Here is an 18,265-nt window from a genome sequence, read left to right as displayed (position 1 = left end):
CACTTAAAAAGGTATAGCACTCCCCTCCTCAATAAACTGCAGGTTTGATGTACTATATTATTATATCTGCAGCACAAACAGTGCAAGGCGAGTTAAAATTTAATACTTAGGGGTTTGTTCAAATTGCATAAGGTATAGAAACAGGGATGCTTGCCTTCACAAGCACCACTAATAAAAAACTGCATAATCGGAAATGAAGTAGATATGAATACAAGGACAATTTATTGGGTGAACAAAGCCCAAAGCTGAGCTGTAAAGAATAGCTCAATTAATGGGTGGCTAAGCGAAAGGTGGAATTAAAGAAGAAATGAGTGTTGGAATATAAAGTATGAAAGGTCTGACATGACGAAAGCGATAAGGATGCATCGGCAAGAAACCTCTCGGAAGACAAAAAAAAAATCAATTGAGGTATGCAGGGAAGAAAGAAAGGTTTGAGGGAATGCATGAGAAAGATATTCTTAACTTTAATAATTAATTCTTCCAATTTTCTAACTTATGAAAGCTTATTCAGTACAACAAAATGGGCCTAATATTACATTTTTTAAAAATTTCCAATTATCTGAAGTGAGGCGAGAGCAGGGAAAATAAAGCAAGCAGTAGAAAAAGGCTTCAACTCGAGAACAAAAAGCATGCGAAAATACATGCTGGATGCTGCATGTTAAAGCTCTCTTTAAACTTCATTATTTTTCATTCAGTACATTTCACACCAACTTTCTTTTTTTTTTTTTTTTCATATGCTTTCATATCAAAGCAGGTCTCAAACAAGCACAAAGTTTTAGTGTGTCTAAGTATGGCCTTCAGCTTTATGCCAAGATTTTTTTTTGTTTGTTTGTTTTTATACTAGCCCTAAAACGTGATTAGAAACCACAGCTCTGCTTAAACAGTTTTGCATCCTCCACAAACCGTCAAACTGCAATGCCCCCAAACCGAGGACACCAGATTCCCATCCAGCACAAGTTAGCGGAACTGCCAGCGTAATGAATTTTAAAGCGTGAATATTCGTTGAATATTTCTGTTAGATCTCATGTGTGTAGCACAGCTGGACATGGCCTTACACAAATATGTTAATGAAATGAGTCAGTGCAGTGTATAAACATCATTTCTGATACATTTTGACAGGAGACATTCATCAAATTAGCCCATTCTTCCAAACAGATTACTGTAGGAAAGCTTTAATTATTATAGTGAATCATAATCATGCATAACTCTACAACAGGAAGGAAATAAGTTGTGTATCATTTGCAAATTATGCATATTCTGATTAAATTACATAATTGTTCTGTTCCAAAAACCAGTAAGCGGCTTGGAGGCAGCATTTAAATACATTGTGTGTAAGGAAATTAATTTAAGATCTCCTAAGATATCATTTTAGTTATTTTCTAATGTCCTTATGGTTCACAAGGAAGGTGTTCTCTGAATGTTTTGCAACAAATTCAGTAAACAAATAAACTGAAAATGTCTCACTGTTTGCAACAAATTTTGAACACACACACATGTTTGTTTTTGTGAAAAGTGGGGACATCCCATAGGCGTAATGGTTTTTATACTGTAAAAACTGTATGTGCTATTGCCCTACACCTGACCCTACCCCTTACAGGAAACTTTGTGCTATTTCAGATTTTCAATACACTCAATTCTGTGTGATTTATAAGCGTTTTGAAAAGTGTGGATATGGGGTAATGTCCTGAAAAGTCACCTTCTCCTTGTAATACCTATGTCATACCCTTGTCATGACTTAATCTAACCCTAACCCTAACTTTGTAACTACATGTCAACTCATTCTCATTCATTTGCAACTACTTGTCTACTAACTCTCAGAGTAGACTGTTAGGGTAGGTTTAGGGGTAGTAGAATAAGTTGACATATACTTGCAAAGTTTCTGATAGTCAGTATGTTGTATGTTGTGGACCCATCAAAATAAAGTATTAGAAGATATTAAGCAGACAATACTCTAATGACTGCTAGTTGACATGTGGTTGCAAAGTTACTTAGTGTTACTAGAATGTCTAAAGTGGACTATCAAAATAAAGTGTTACCAATTTATTTATTTATTTATTTTTTAAATTGTGGGGCAAGTCCCCACAATGTCAAAAATGTCAGGTTTTACTACTGTGGGGACATTCCAACCCAGTCTCACAGCGTTTCGAAACATAGTCATGGAATTTAAGCCATTTATTTATTGTTCATGGACACAAATTTCCCTTTTTTTGTGTGTGTGTATGTGTTGTTTAGCACAACTTTCAGTGTAATGTATTTCAATAGGGATTATCTCAGTGCAGGGTACCCCTTCAGTGTTTAAATCCAGAGGTGGAAAGTAAGGAATTACATTTACTGGCGTTACTGTAATTGAGAAGCTTTTTTGTGTACTTCTACTTTTTAAAGTGATTTTTAAAATCTGTAATTTTACTTTTACTTAAGCATATTTTGTTTGAAGTATTGTACTTCACTAAATTTTAAAACACATTAATTACTGAGTAAAAAAATAATAAAATAAATTGCTCCCTGGAAACTACTGCAGTAAATAATGGGCAGGAGAACAAATTGTCGCTAAAATCAGAAGAAAGATGCAGACAGACAAGACAGGCGTTAATGGTGCAGACCCAGCTGAAAACCAAACCCAGTCGTATTCTGCTGAAGTTGAACTCGAAGGAAATGAAGTGAACCCCTGGCCATGTGTATGCTCTATGTGTAGCATAAACAGTGTAAGCTGTGCTTGCCTATGGAGACCAAACTAGCAGCTTATAAAATCTCGACATCAACCCTTCGCAAGCATGTAGAGGTAAGGTAAATACTTGCATCATTGCATTGGTGGTTAAAATAAAGCTTTGGCAGTTTAGCAAAAGGTTTTGCACAAATTAGCCAAAAAAAGTAGTGCAGGATGTGCGATAATATCGTATTTGTTGTGTTAACGATGTGCGATTTGACATTATCAGTATTTAGCCAAAAACCAAACAAAACACTCCTACAGAGTGCCATAAAGTCTAGTAGATAGTGCGCGCATGCATTAAAACTGCGTTCTTTCACTGCGTGATTAAAATGCATTTAAAATGATCACAAGATTTAAGATATAGGGACAGGAAATGTATATTTATATCATTTCATATAGTAAATCAGTATCACACAAAGAGTGCCGTTTTTCTCCAAAAATCAGCATGATTAGATATAGATTTATTTTTTTTTTTTTTACAACAGTTCAATAAACAAGAAGTGAATTAAGAGACTTACGTTTTAGACTCCATATTGCCTGTTTTTGCTCTATTTCGACAACAAAAATAATCCCAAACACAGCCACAGAACTGTTTTGCGTCTCTGAGCAACATAATGGTGTTTCGTTCCTGAATGAATCAACTGTTTAAATGATTAGGTTCAGTCTCAATGACTCTCTTATTAACAGTGACTTGGTGACACCTACTGGCGGTTTTAATTTCACATTTAAAGTATCTTTTGCTATTTATTATTATTTTTTTTAATAATTTCAAATGAGTATTCAACATTTTATGTCTTATATATCAAAACACTATTTCTGCATTTATAACTGCAGTTTAAATGCATTCGTGTCCTGCATTAAACAGTGTGCAAATACATCTAAATGTCACTTCGGATGAAGCTTCTGTGTTTCCTCTGCATTGCAAAGATGAATTTTGTTGATATTGATTTAATTTGCCTGGTAACATCCCAAATGTCTTATTATTCTAATTAACTGATTCCTTTAATTAAACACAACTAGTTTGAGATTGATAGGCCTATCCCAGGGGTGTCAAACTCAGTTCCTGGAGAGCTGCAGCCCTGCAGAGTTTAGTTCCAACCCTGCTCCAACACACATACCATGTAGTTTTCAAATAAACCTAAATGATTAGATTACCTGGATCAGATGTGTTTAATTAGAGTTATCTATACTGTGTAGGGCTGTGGCCCTCCAGGAACTGAGTTTGACACCCTTGGCCTATTCCATTTTTGTGTCCCTCCCACTGTTAAAAAGTAACTAAGTAATTTTTACTCTGAGTAAATTTTAAATGAGTTACTTTTTACTTTTACTTGAGTAGATTTTTAGACTGGTACTTTTACTTGTACTTGTACTTAAGTAAAATTTCATTAATGTAATGGTACTTTTACTTGAGTAAAATATTTTCGTTTACAAATCTTTGCATTTGTAAAACTAGAAAGGATTTTATATTTATTATTTTGGACCACCTAACACCGCTCCTTACCACTTCTCAACGATATAAAACACTGCAGGGGCGGTTCCTGGGGTGGGCAATCGGGCGATGCACCACCAAAGAGCGATTTTTTTTTATTCACATTTAATCACAGTGTTATGCTAGCTTTCACTCTTCTTTACTGTTTGTTCTGCCTCTGTAAATATAGTCCAATCAGCATCAAGTCACGTTCTGTGTAGTACCGCCCCTTTTTGGGCGATTTCTGTCAGACTGAGAATCGCCCCGAGTGTTCATATAGACTTCCATATAAAGATATATATATATATTTTTTTTTTTTTTTTTTTTTTCAAACTGCAGGCACTGCAATGCAATCTCTATGGGTTCCAGGAGGGCTAGCACTAACGTGCTTTCGTCATTATGCGTAACCTTAACTTGTGCAGCGATTGGTCGGAACAATCATACCGCTAATAAGAAGAAATGTGAAGTCAGGACTAGTCTGTATGGGCTGAATAAAGCAAACCAGTATCTTACCAATGAAGTTTTGATGGATGACGACTGTAATGGAGGTAAGGACGATTACAGTCAGTGACATACATGAATCCTAACTTACATTATTAGACGCGCGTGAGTCCGTTATTATTAGTGTGCAAATACTCCATAGTGTGCAGCATAAATGGCTGCCTACTGCTCTGGGTGTGTGTTCACTGCTGTGTGTGTGCACTTTGGATGGGTTAAATGCAGAGCATGAATTCTGAGTATGGGTCACCATACTTGGCTGTATGTCACATCACTTTCACTTTCACTATGTACAGTGGTGTATTGGCATCAACATTCACTCTGACAGAGGAACTGTTCACTGGTCAGTCATGTTGAGCTGCCTTCAGATCAACAAATTCATAATGTTTTTATTTATCTTTTTTAATTTGTGTTTTGCTCTGTTTAATAATTCTGAATACAGATCCGTGTATATTTATATAACTTTAAGGCGACTGGGATAGTGGTCTGTTGGCGTCTCTGTGTGGTCCTGCATGGTACTGCAGCTTGACTTGTAGTTATTTATATATGCATAGAAAATGGTCTAAACAAATGCAACATTTATTTTACTCACATATTTTGCTGTTGCACTGTATACATCAATTTTGAATTATTATTAAAATTAAAAACAAAATGTTTTCATTTTTCTTGAAAAAAGCTTGCAGAAAATATAGATCTTGAATTTGGTGAAATTAAAATTTTAAATTTATTTAAAATGTTTCATGTCTTAGTCCTTTTCTTTTTGTTATACTGGGATAAATCATATCGGGATGTATGCTAAAAGTTTTGGATGTGGTGCCCCACCTAGAAAATTTGCCACCAGCCGCCACTTTGTACATAAATATATATATATATATTGCAAACATTGACCACAAACAGTATAAAAGTATTACAAACATCTCGTGTTGCATTCCAAGCCATGTGATGTTGTTATATGAACAAACTGAGTGAAATTTAAGGTTTTATCGCTGAAATAATCTTGCTCCGTGAACGCAGACAGTCACGTCTGATTAAAAAAATATTGTAAATCGTGTAAAAAAAAAATAAAATAAAATAATAAATGTAAATATTATATGGTGGCTGATTAAAAATAAATCACCGGACAGTGCAAGAAAGAAAAATGTGGTGCAGGCACGAAAGTTGCTCCCTTTTGAAATGCATTAGATTGAAAATTGTGCTGAGTGACACGAAAAAAAAGGGGAAATTCATGTCCGTGATCACGAATCAATAGATTAAAATTTCATGACTATGTCACAAACTGCCATGAGACTGGGTTGTACATTCGGTCCACACAATGTAGCATAAACAAGGACACACACACGTTGGTATTTGTGGTTTACGGGGACTCTCCATAGGCATAATGGTTTTTATACTGTACAAACTGTATGTGATAATGCCCTACACCAACCCTACATCTAAACCTACCCCTTACAGAAAACTTTGTGCATTTTTAGATTAAAACAAACAAAAAAAAAAAAAAAAAAAACACCATTTAATATGTTTTTTTTAAGCCTTTTGAATTACGGGGACATAGGCAGTGTCCTCATAAACCACCTTCAAATTGTAATACCTCTATCATACCCATGTCATTAAACAAATTTGTGTCCCCGTAAACCACAAATACCAACCCACATATACACACACACATACACACACATTTCATTTACTTACAAAGTAATCACAAAAAAGTTAAGTGTCATTCTAAAATTAAGTATGTGTGATGTGCTGAGTATTTTCAACCCAGGCTCATTGGAAAAACGTGCATGTGGCCTCATTTTTACAAAAAAAATATATTAACACTTTAATTTCTACTAAAAAGATATGAACCCTTTCAAAGTTAACTGTCAGGTGAGTAGGGGTGTGCGATATTGAAAAAAAAAAATGATATCTCAAAATATTTTGGGATTTTTTCGTGCGTTATTGTGCTGATATCTGACTAACGTGGACAGCTGTAGTTTTTGATATTCTTCATATTCTGCATGGTCAGTTCACATCAGTGATATAAATTAATCTTTTCATATAAGTTTAAAATGATTTTTACCTTTTATGGGCAATTTTACCTTTAATAAAGCCATTTTTTCAAATTGTTACATTTGATCAGTCAATTAGAATAATAAGACATTTAGGCTGTTACCAAACAAATGAAACCAATATCAACAAAATTAATCTTTGCCGAAGTTGCATCTGAAGTGGCATTCAGACGTATTTACACACTGTTTAGGACATGGAGTGCTTTAACCTGCAGTTACAAATGCATAATGTGTTGCTATTTTAAACATAAATCATCAATCAGGCACTCGTCGTGTGATTCTAACTATATGAAATGATAAATAAACAATAAACTTACAACAGGTAAGTTTATTGAACCAAAACTTTTAAAGACAAGTAATTTCCTGACAATTAAAAGTGTTATATAGCCCACTGAATCATACTCAGACTTAATGTTGGCAGCAGTGGAACCACTCGGGAGAGAACTGCCAGGTGACTTATTTCTTAGCATAAAAGAGGACAATGGTACAAGAGGAATACCAAATTATTGTTTTAAGTGTGAAAATATAGCATAAGTAGCACCGACATTCAAAAACAATGGCTTTGTGACAAGGCTCCTGAAATAATCAGGTCATCACTTTAGGTTTTCATTTAGTGATGAGTGGATTTTTGCTAGAAAAAGAGCAGGAGAAATAACATGCAAGTGTCTCAGAGCCGGCAAAAGCTATGAAAAGAGTGACACTTTATCTCACAGAGTATGACGCAGCCTGCAGAAGTGACATGTATGGTTGTTGTCACCACTAGAATTAGCCAAAGCAAAATAAACTCATTTAACCTCTTCCAAGGCCCATATTTACAAAATAGAGACTCCTGGACTCTGCTCTCAAGAGACCAAGTCAATAATTTAGGATCCAAAAGCATCCAAAATGTTCTGGTGTTGCTAGTGGAGGAGTACAGTGAGAAGTGCTTGGTACCCACAGTGACGTTCAGTGGTAGTAAAGCTCTTATATAGGGATGAGTGAGTGCTGAAGGTGTGAGGGAGTTGTGCTTTATCAACGCTGTCATGAATTCTCACACCACTGTATGATGGAATACAAAAACTTGAAACAGAAGAGGCTACACTCCCCTCATTCCCTGCATTATTGGGCATTTTTTCAGCATGACAATAAAGATATTCATTCTCCCAAGGTGAAAATCCTTCAGTGGACATGTATTTCACTCAGTCTTAACACTCTTGTGCAGCTGTGGGGGATTCTGCAGAAACAAGCTGAGCAAAACTCCTCATTAAAGACCAGAGCATTCAAGGAGGCAGTCCTCCAGAGTTAAACAGGACAAATGTGAAAATTTGTCATGAACTTGTACACTCAGTGCCAAGAAGGGTCAGAGCAGTGTATTTAAAGTTCTGGAGGACATATTAAGTACTAGAATATTATACATTTGCTGAATTAAATCTAGGGTGTACTCATTTCTGCAATCCTTCATTTAAACAAAATTGGCTAATTTACTTATCTTACAGAAAAAAATTGCATATATTTTTATAGTATTTTATTAAATATGTTTAATACAGTTCAATTTTGCCATCTTTCCATTAATTATATTAGTAATCATTAAGAAAATACATATTTTATATTTATTCAGAGGGGGTGTACTCATTTATGCTGTGCACTGTATATACACATTTTCTGCCCTCATATCTTGAATTTTGTGATCATTCTTAATACATTTTATTAGACTGAAACATGCAGTGAAAGAACGCACTCTAGTCTAGACTTCACGTAATGAATGTGTGCTCTCTGTAGAGGTGTTTTGTTTTGTTTTTGCAAAATACTCGATAATGTGAAATTGCACATCGTTAAAACAACAATTACGATATTATCGCAGACGATATATATCACACACCCCTACAGGTGAGTACCGCTTTAAGCACATTAAACTACATTAAAGCACATCTGAAACTGAATTTTGGCAATGCTATTACATAGTTTCTTGTATGTATTATGACCGTTTGTTTATTCAATTATTTATTTTGAGCTAAAAGATGTTCTACTGTATTTGGAAATATAAACTCAAACCCTACATTAAACCTAACCAGTAGCGTTAGAGTGACCATACGGGCCATTTTTACGGGACACACCCTTGCCAGGGTTTCTATATTGCCTAAAATATCCAGGTTTTGGCTGTTTGCACTGTGCAGATTGATCGTTGTATGACATTATTTCACGAGAGCTATAGAGAGCAGAGCAGATGGCTCCTTGTGCTTTCAAATTGCTCTCGCTGTACTTTGGTGTCATACAATGATCGGTACACAGCTTCAAGTCGAACGAACGAACAAACATGTGCACGTATTTGCATCGCTTTGATCGTTCTCACCTTCTCATGCTCAACGTGCCACGATTGGTCGATTATGTACAATACCTGCAAGTTATTGGTCAAATTACTTTGGATGTTTTAGGCAATATACAAATCCTGGCCAGGACGTGTCCTGTATAAGTGCCACATATGGCCACCCTAAGTAGTGTTAAAATGCCAAACATGAGATACACCCTGAAGCAACCATCCCACTTTATCTTGCATCTACAGGTCTTTGAGCTCTTTAAATGTAATGTTTAATCGTTATGTTACATGCGACTCATACCCGAGCACTCAACTTCATAATTGTAAGGTTGTATCAGGTGCGCTACTGAGCAAATTTACTATGTCAGACAATCTACAAATATGGAGCTAATTATGTGACACACATAATTATGATGTCATGCAGCATGGTAAAAGTGTTTTGAGGTCATAACTTAGTATTGTGTTATGCATACTGTATATGCTAACACCAATCTCAAATTTAGTCAATTGCAAACTGTTATGGAATGTGGCTGATGAGACACGCACAACGACAGAGTAACAATAATAGTCCTTTAATTCCAAATTCAAACACATAGAACATGAGAATCACCAGGAGATTAAGCAACCACACACACTAAATGTAAACCAATCCACGAAGACCAGGGGCCTGTACCATGATGGTGGCTGAACAAACTCAGGGTTACAGGATTAGTTTTGAGTTGACAAAACCAAACCAGTCCAATCCGGCTTTGTTGGTACCATGAAGCTTATCATCAACTTTCTCTGTCAACTCAGGCTTGATCCTGAGTTAATGGAGTGCGTGCACATGAAAGTGTGACATCAGTAATGAGCAGCCAATCACATGCCTTGAAACTGTGATTCACTTCTCGTGAGAGAGCCAGTGAGATTCACTACCAAAGATTAAAAGATTGAACAATATGAAGAATTTAAACATTTACACAGCAAGATGAAACGATCCATCCATGAAAGAGAAAAACTTATCTTACCATATAATTGCAAGTAAAAGTCTTAAAGTTTATAATATTTATAGATATAACAACACTTAAAAATCTAAACTCATATGTAGTCATGTTTACAGCTATTGATTCTAAAATGTATTTATATTGCATATTATCTATATGTTTATATTAATTTAAAATAAAAGCTTAATAATTACTATTAAACTAAGCTGGCTTGTGTAATGGATTAAGGGTATAATAATTATATAAATAATAAAAAAGAATCATCTCTAAAAATATGATGATTTTATCTTTAAAAATGTTTTACTATGCAGCGTCCTTTAATTTGGAGTAAGAGAAACTGGAGGAGTGGCTTTATTGCGTCAGAGATGTGTCACTTTGCTTGAAGCTGATTGGTCAAATTTCGGTTTGAGATCTCTAAACCAGAACATAACCTGCCCCAGGGCAGGTTAGTTGTGGAGTGTAAGTTACTATGGCGATGAACACTGCTAAAAGCCAAACCACTTTCATGGTACCTAAAACCCAGAGTTGGCGCAAACTAAACTGAAACTTACCTGGCTAGCCAACTAAACCGGCTTCATGGTACAGGCCCCAGACAGAGACTGAGGGAATATATACACAGGCAAAACAAAGGAGCAAATGAGATGATTAATGGACAACAGGTGAACTGAATGACATGATCAGGCAGCTAAGGTCAAAGGAACAAAAGACAGGAGATCAGGAACAGGGAAAAACACAACTAGAAGTCCATAACTGTAACACAAGCCGAGTTTCTTACTTAGGCGTGGAGTTGTAGAGTGTTCCAAATCAGTCTCTTATGAGATTCCATGATGGTTAGAATGTTGTCTTAGAGAACAGTTGCCTGTAGGCAGTGATGCAGCTCACTAGGTTTTAGAACACAGCTAATGAATGCTACATGAGGTTAGTAGTAATCCTTTCAATTCTTGCTTTACACTTTTAGTGATTATCAGAATAACACATTATAAATGCATTGTTTCTGCAGGTCCAATGGGTTTACATGTCTCTACATCTCTTTTAAGTCTTTGATGTGTGTAATCTCATCTGAGGTGTGATTTCATTAAAAAAGTGCTTAATAGATAGTTTGTGCCAGTGTTAAAATAGAGCTAGTTGCTATGCAGTGCAAAAAGTTTTGTTATGCTAAACAAGCATTTTATCTGTAACTGTACAATACGAAGCCAGTAAAGTTGCAAAGACTATTGAGGGCAAAAGAGCTCAAAATGAAAGTTCAGTTATATTGGCATCACCAATAAGGCTATATGCCTTCATTCCTTCATAAATATTAAAATGCTTGCTGTCTCATTACCAAGTTTGCCCTTTTCAGTGGAAACTTTGAAAAATCCCTTGCTAGATAAAAGCGGGTTGGGTGTGTGGAATGATAAGAGAGTTTAGAGTAGAATCGAGTGTCCTTTATTGGCAAACACAAAGCGCACACACATATACCATGGCCAGTATTTCACTTCATCTATTATACAGGGATCAAGCGTGAGACAGATTGTTTCACTGCAATGAGATGCGCCGTCACAGAAGTGACCAATAAATTGCATTTCACTTTAACGACCTCTGAACATGCTGTTTCCTCCATGAATGGCTGCTGAGAATTTTGTAAAAATGTTCATTATATGCATGCACAATAATGTGACATTGGTTTCAATGTATGATTATAGTTAGCAAATTCAAAAAAATGCATGCCTTGCTTATTGAGTCCTAAGAGAAATATCACATTCATTTACATCTGCCAATCTGCCTTGCTAGTTTGAAAATGTGTCCAAGCTCTCATTAAAAAAAAATAAAAAACATTTTTTTCAGTCTTCTCACATTCTGTCTTACCTGCCTCAAAGTCACATTCACAGTGATGGGCCATTAGGGGGGTGGCCCTTTGTCTCTCAGGTGAGAATCACTTAACTTGAAAATGTCATGTTAGAAGGAGCAATGATAACTTTGACAGTTTCTGAGAAGTTACTGGAGTAAGGCAGTTTGCTTGTGTGATATTGTTTTTTAAACATAGTTCAATAAATACGAAGTTCATTTTTAAGTAGCATACACTTTATTGCCAGTTACTTCATCCATATTTGTTCCACACAAAGCCACAACAGAACCATTGCAACAGACACTAGTGGTGTTTTTTTCCTGAATGATTCTGTGTTTTTGAACAAAGCAGTGGAGTAAATAATTCAACGACTCATTAATATTGATAGTGACTTGTTGTATTTCTGAAATGAGTCAGCAAGTCTGTTGTTTTGTATTTTAGTTTGTAGTTATGTTTAGTTCCTGTTGTATTTTCCCCTTGTTAGTCAAATTGTTTCCACTTGCCAACAATTAGTTTGTGTATTTATAGCCCTTGTGTTTCCCTTGTCTCTCGTTGAGTTTTGTTCTGTGTAAACCTTGTTGGTGAGCCTTGTATTATGGTTCTTAGTCAGGTTTAGTCATCCTTTGCTTCGGTTTATTTTAGCATTTTGTATTATTGAAAATAAAACTGCTCTATAACTCTACTTCATTGCTATCGCATTACATGATTCCTATTGAAATGACTTGGTTTTTCCCTGTGGAAAATTTGCTGAACATTGGTAAATGTGAAAAAAAGAATATCTGAAAACTCTCCACTACTTATACACAGACTCACAGTCTGTCTGGAACAAACCAAGACAAGCAGAGTGAATACAATACAGTTTTATAAATTTGTATGTAATACATTATATATAACATAATAGGAATGCCAATCATTGTTAGTTTTCTTATTTTTAGTTTTCTTTTTTGACATATGTGGTCACTAAGAACTGTCATACAGAAAACAATGTGACAATTCTCTTTTTGTTTCAATGAGAAAAAAAAAAGCATATGGATTTGAAACGGCATGAGTCCGAGTAAATGATAGCAGAGTTTTCATTTTAGGTGAACTATTCCTTCAGGTTCCCTGATTTCCCTTGACTCTGCTGTCTTCAGGCCCCACAAATCTAAGTCAAAAACTATATGACTGCAACTACGCTTTGACAAAACCCCCTCATGAAACAAACTGCAGATGCATTTTCTCTCTTTGTGGTCTCTCTGCTCTTACATCTATGAGTGTCCATACTGACAGCTGAAGGCAACAAAACAACAGTGTGTGCATCTCTTTGTCTCTTACTCACACAAACAGCTTTGTGTTCCCGAGTTCTCATGTCTCTCTCATGGGAGTCTATCTTCTCATATCAAAACAAAGGGTATTCATCAAAGGTCTGCCTCCTGGCTGCCACATCAAAACAACATAAGTGATAATAAAAAGCAGAAAATAATGTTGCTGCCAACAATACAGAAAGCTTTCTGGCTTCTCTGCATAAAGCCGGTGATTTCATCTCATTTTGGTTTTCAAAACCTGTTCATAAACAAGTATACATTGTTATAATTCCATCAACTAGTCCATCTGTACACAACATTGTGAACAAAAGGGTGTCTGCTAAAGTGAATCTTCCCACTGCAACCACTGGAGAGAGGGAGAGAGAGAGAGATAAATGAAACTGTTTGTTGTGTCTGTTGGTCCAGCATGAGTGTGTTTAAAAGTTTCTACCTGCTACTTAGTACTTCTTTGATCAAAGCAGCAAACATGTCCTTGAAGGCAATGCCCGGTTATGACTTCTGGCAGACAACATCATTAATCAACATGTTCAATCTTTACGAACAGAAATCCATTGTTAGAAGGAAAGAAGGTCACTGACTTTCTTAGGTTGCATATTATTGCTAAATATTACCAAGAACAAATGTTTGGTATTGATGTTATAATTGAACATATTGAGTTTTTTAAGACAAAAAGTGTGTACCATTCAACCTTAAGTGCCATGCAAAGTGGACTTCAATCAAAGACAGCACAAATGTTCAGTTTAAAGGGCACCGCAAAAAGCATAAGGAATAAGGATATATCAATATGTTACTTGTCCAATTTAACCCACTCCAAGCAGGATTCAAACCAGTATAAACACAAACAGAATGTTGACTAAAATAAATGCTTAAATGCATAAAAAAGAAAAGAAAGAAAGGTTCAAGTGTCAAAGAACACTAAAACTAATGTGCATTCCATGTGCAGAAATCTAGATGTTTATTTTATTTTATCTTATCTTATTTTACTTTATTTTATGTTATTTTATTCATTCTTCCTGTATAGCAATAACAACGTTGAACAATTTTTATTAAAAAAAAAAAAGTTTTATTTAAATTTATTTATTTATTTATTTATTTATTGTGTGTGTGTTCCTTCTTTAGATTGCATATTAGCACCTTAAGAGCAATATGTACACTGTTAAGACATTGCAAAGGGTTTTTACAGTAACTAGTTACTGTAATTAAGATTTACAGTAGCAAACTGTATTTGATTTATCAGTATACTACTGTAATTCATTCATTTTAATATAGATTTCATTAGATTTTATAATTTTTATATAGAATTCATTTTATTTTTACTCTACATAGGTACTACTGGCATTCAATTAAAACAGACACAATAATTACAAAATATCAAATTCTTTATTTAAAACAATGCATGTATAACACTTAAAAATACAGTCTTCCAATGCTGGAACAGTGCATCTTCACCATTTCTCCTGTCTTAGGACGTTTTGCAGTGCATTATGTTGTGTCCTCTGGATTCATCCTCACAAAGAATCTTTAGGCAACAGAAACATAATGGGGGAAAAAAGACAAGCAGCCAAAGAATACATAGCTATCTGCAAAACCCAGGTGCTGCTCCAAAACATGGCCACCATCTTTGATCACCATCCACTTTGACAGAAGCCTTTTCTCAGGCTACTGGCCAACATTAACTACTAACACCTGAACTAAATTTCACATTAGTTAACCTAATGTTAATATAAGATAAGCGTTACTCGTTAAAAACAAGTTTAATTCGGTAACTTAATTCAACAAGCTGACAAAAGTCGTTTAAAACGACAGCGCAGTTTACCATAGTAAAGTTCTGTAACCGCCATGTTGATGAGTAAATGTTACTGTGGGTTAAACTGGTGTGCAAAAATCTGACACAAACACACAGACAAATGTACATATATTTTTACCTTGCTTGCTCGTCTTATTCTCTCGTAAAGTGCATCGACACACAGTGCAGATGTTCTCCGGAGCTCTCCCACTCTGGCGGGTTCATCTCCGGGAAAATCCCGCGGCGCCGCCCTGATGGATCCGTGTCTTCATCGGACGCGAGTGGCGCGGCGAGGCGCGATTCGATGAAAAAGGCCATATAGAACCCATTATATATACTATCTACAGTGAATGCGGACAGTAAACGGATGCCCCGGTATAATTTCTGACGTGCAGATGTACTCCAAGCGCTCGCGCTATTTCTGACACGAATCACAAATGGATTTTCCAATTCCATTAGAAGCGATGTAACACATCCAGTAGTCAGTCCCAAGCTGTTGCGGCGTTGTAGACACGGTGCAGGGCAAATTGTGTCAATCCAAATGTAAGAAATTAGGAAAATAAAACGACCTCAGTATAATGGCACCAAAGAGATGGTTACAGTAGTATGTATACAGCAATTTTAAAAAATACAGCAAGTCTCTGTATGTGGGATCTGATGTCACAGAAAATTCCCATGATGCAAAGGGTATTACAGTTATTTACTGCAAAGGGAATTTGCAGTATTACACTGGGTGATATACAGTAAATAACTGTGGAAATTACAGAAATGTCTAACAGTGTACCTTTAAGGTATAATATGTACTCGTATGGTACTTTTATGAACCATTTAGGGTAAAGAAGATACAAATGCATCTCTGTGGGGGTACTGTTGTACTCCTAAAGATACATATTTTTTTGCACATTTTCCTGAATGTGTGGTAACTTATGTCATATAAGAGCACTAGCTTGAAGTAAATAGCACAGCCATAGTTGACATTATCTACAAAAAAAGAAAGAAAAATAAATAAATTCTGAAAGTCTTTAATTTAATCACTTTTTTTAAATTAAAGAGTGTTAGGTCAGGGCAAAGACTATAGAATACCCAAGACATGTCACTGGTATAGTTTTGAATGGGGAAAAATGCAACGCTCAATATGGCCGCTCAATCGCAGGAAGCCCCGCCTTCTGAATGAAAGAGCCAATCACTAATCGGTAAAGTCAACGCATTACTGCAGCTGCCGTTAGAAGTCCCGGTTGCTATAGAAACAGTCAGCGTTTTGAGACGTGCACTTAGGACTGTGCATGCGCACTGGCTGATCTAGCCTGAAAAATAAGCTTTTTATAACGCTATTTGAGCAAAAGAAACAACATTTATGATACAGTTGTCGTCAGATTTCTTTGGTGATTTCAAATATGAAATTTAATTGTAAGCTTAGTGAACAGTTTTGGAGAATTTGATGTTTCCCCATTCAAAGAGAGCTGCACTTGGATGCATGAGAGGCGTTTCAAAGATGGCCACCGAGTGACATGACTTGTCTTAAAGAGACTTTGGTTAGGGTTAGTAGAATAAGCTAACGTACTTGCATAGTTACTTGTAGTCAGCAGAATATTTGTTGGGCAACCATCAAAATGAAGTGTTAGCAAATATTAAGCATACAGTCTACTGTAATGACTGGTATTTGACATGTAGTTGCAAAGTTTCATATACTCAGCAGAATGTCTAGTATCGGACTATCAAATTAAAGTGTTATCATTTAAGCAGTTCAGGATCTAGAAGTCATTAGTAGTTACTATACCATATAGCAGTAATAAAGTTCTAATAAGTTTCACCTTTACTTTTCACAGTTATCAGTGAAACTATTCATCAGTACATTTGTGCTCGCTCAGACAGACTGACAACCCCCTCCAGCGTGTGGGGACAGGAGAGGTCAGCGTGATGAGCACTGTGGGATCTCTGAAGATCAGCTTATGACAACAGCACGGTCTAATGCACATCATCAGAGGTCATCACGCTAGGTGCTGGATCCTCCTGACTTGTTCCATTAAAGCTCAAAGAACCTCAAGTTCACCCTGCAGTAAGTCCCCGGTGCCCTCTGGCACCACAAGACAAGATATTGCTGCACAACACCGGAGGAGCCAGCTTAAATGCATCACATTTAGCCCTTACTTCACTTTCTGCGGTTCTATATGAAGAATCCTCCACGGGAATTAAATATCGAGCATTGTTTTGTTGCGTTTGCAGTGAAAATTGATGCAATGAAGTTGGCATTCATATAGCAGACATACTTCCTTTTTTGAAATATATTGAAAAGGTAATGAAATGGCAAAAAGCAGAATATCATTTGCCTCCCAGAGCATTGAATCAGAGGGCTGCAGACTCAATAACCGCACTAGTTCATAGTTTGTATGATGCCTGGCTCTCTGAGGGATTCTCCCAAGACAGTGGCAAACACTAGTGGGTTCAAAAGAGCCGAAATGGCTCCATGTTTCTTGGAAAGTGACAGACCCCTTCAGACATAGGGGAGTCACTTACCATATAATCAGATTGCTTTCCTTTCCATAGAAACTCAGTACCTTTACTTCAGAGTGAATATTGGATTAGTCAGCTAGATAAAATAGCATTGGAAAATTCAACCGCTGGGTACTTAGGTGGCCATTCACCCTCTGTTCTAAGCACTACTCATGACTGATAGAAGCCTGCACTAATTCACAACAATGACAGAATGCATGTATCTAAAAAAAAAATTGCTTTTGTATATTTTATAAAGTCAACGAGAAAAAAAAATACACTACATGGCCAGAATCATGTGGATATCCCATTCTAATTAATGGATTTGGCTATTTCAGTCAAGGCCGTAACCATGTCCTGAGCATGGGGGTTATAAATATATATGCTTTAACTGATGCACGCACACACATTACTCGCACACAGAACCTTGTCAACACTACCCTGCAACTTTTATAATAATTACCGGTAAAATAGTTTCCTATAAGTAGAACTAAATTCACAGTTTCATTGTTTGTAGGGACAGACAAACAGATGCAGATAACACACGCACATTTGATCGATCTCTCTCTCTCTCTCTCTCTCTCTCTCTCTCTCTCAAAATGGGCATATTTGAGGAAAAAAAGTCGAGTAGTTTGCTTCACTGAATATAGCTGTCGGCCGTTTAACATTTCTATCGTAAAACAGATGACTAACATTAAATGATTTGCAGATTCCATCTTACCTCTCTTTCAATGTTTTCAATCTTCGTGGTGCTCTCAGCGTCTGTGAACGCTAAACCCCACCTACGTTGATTTGATTGGCCAGTTCAATTATTTTGACATTGACGAGCACTGTTAGCACGCTGAGGCAGAGCAGACTGAAAA

This window comes from Onychostoma macrolepis, chromosome 14 (genome assembly GCF_012432095.1).
Source record: "Onychostoma macrolepis isolate SWU-2019 chromosome 14, ASM1243209v1, whole genome shotgun sequence".
Lineage (NCBI taxonomy): Eukaryota > Metazoa > Chordata > Actinopteri > Cypriniformes > Cyprinidae > Onychostoma > Onychostoma macrolepis.
The sequence above is the reverse complement of the archived record's forward strand: the minus strand, read 5'-3'. Positions refer to the sequence as shown.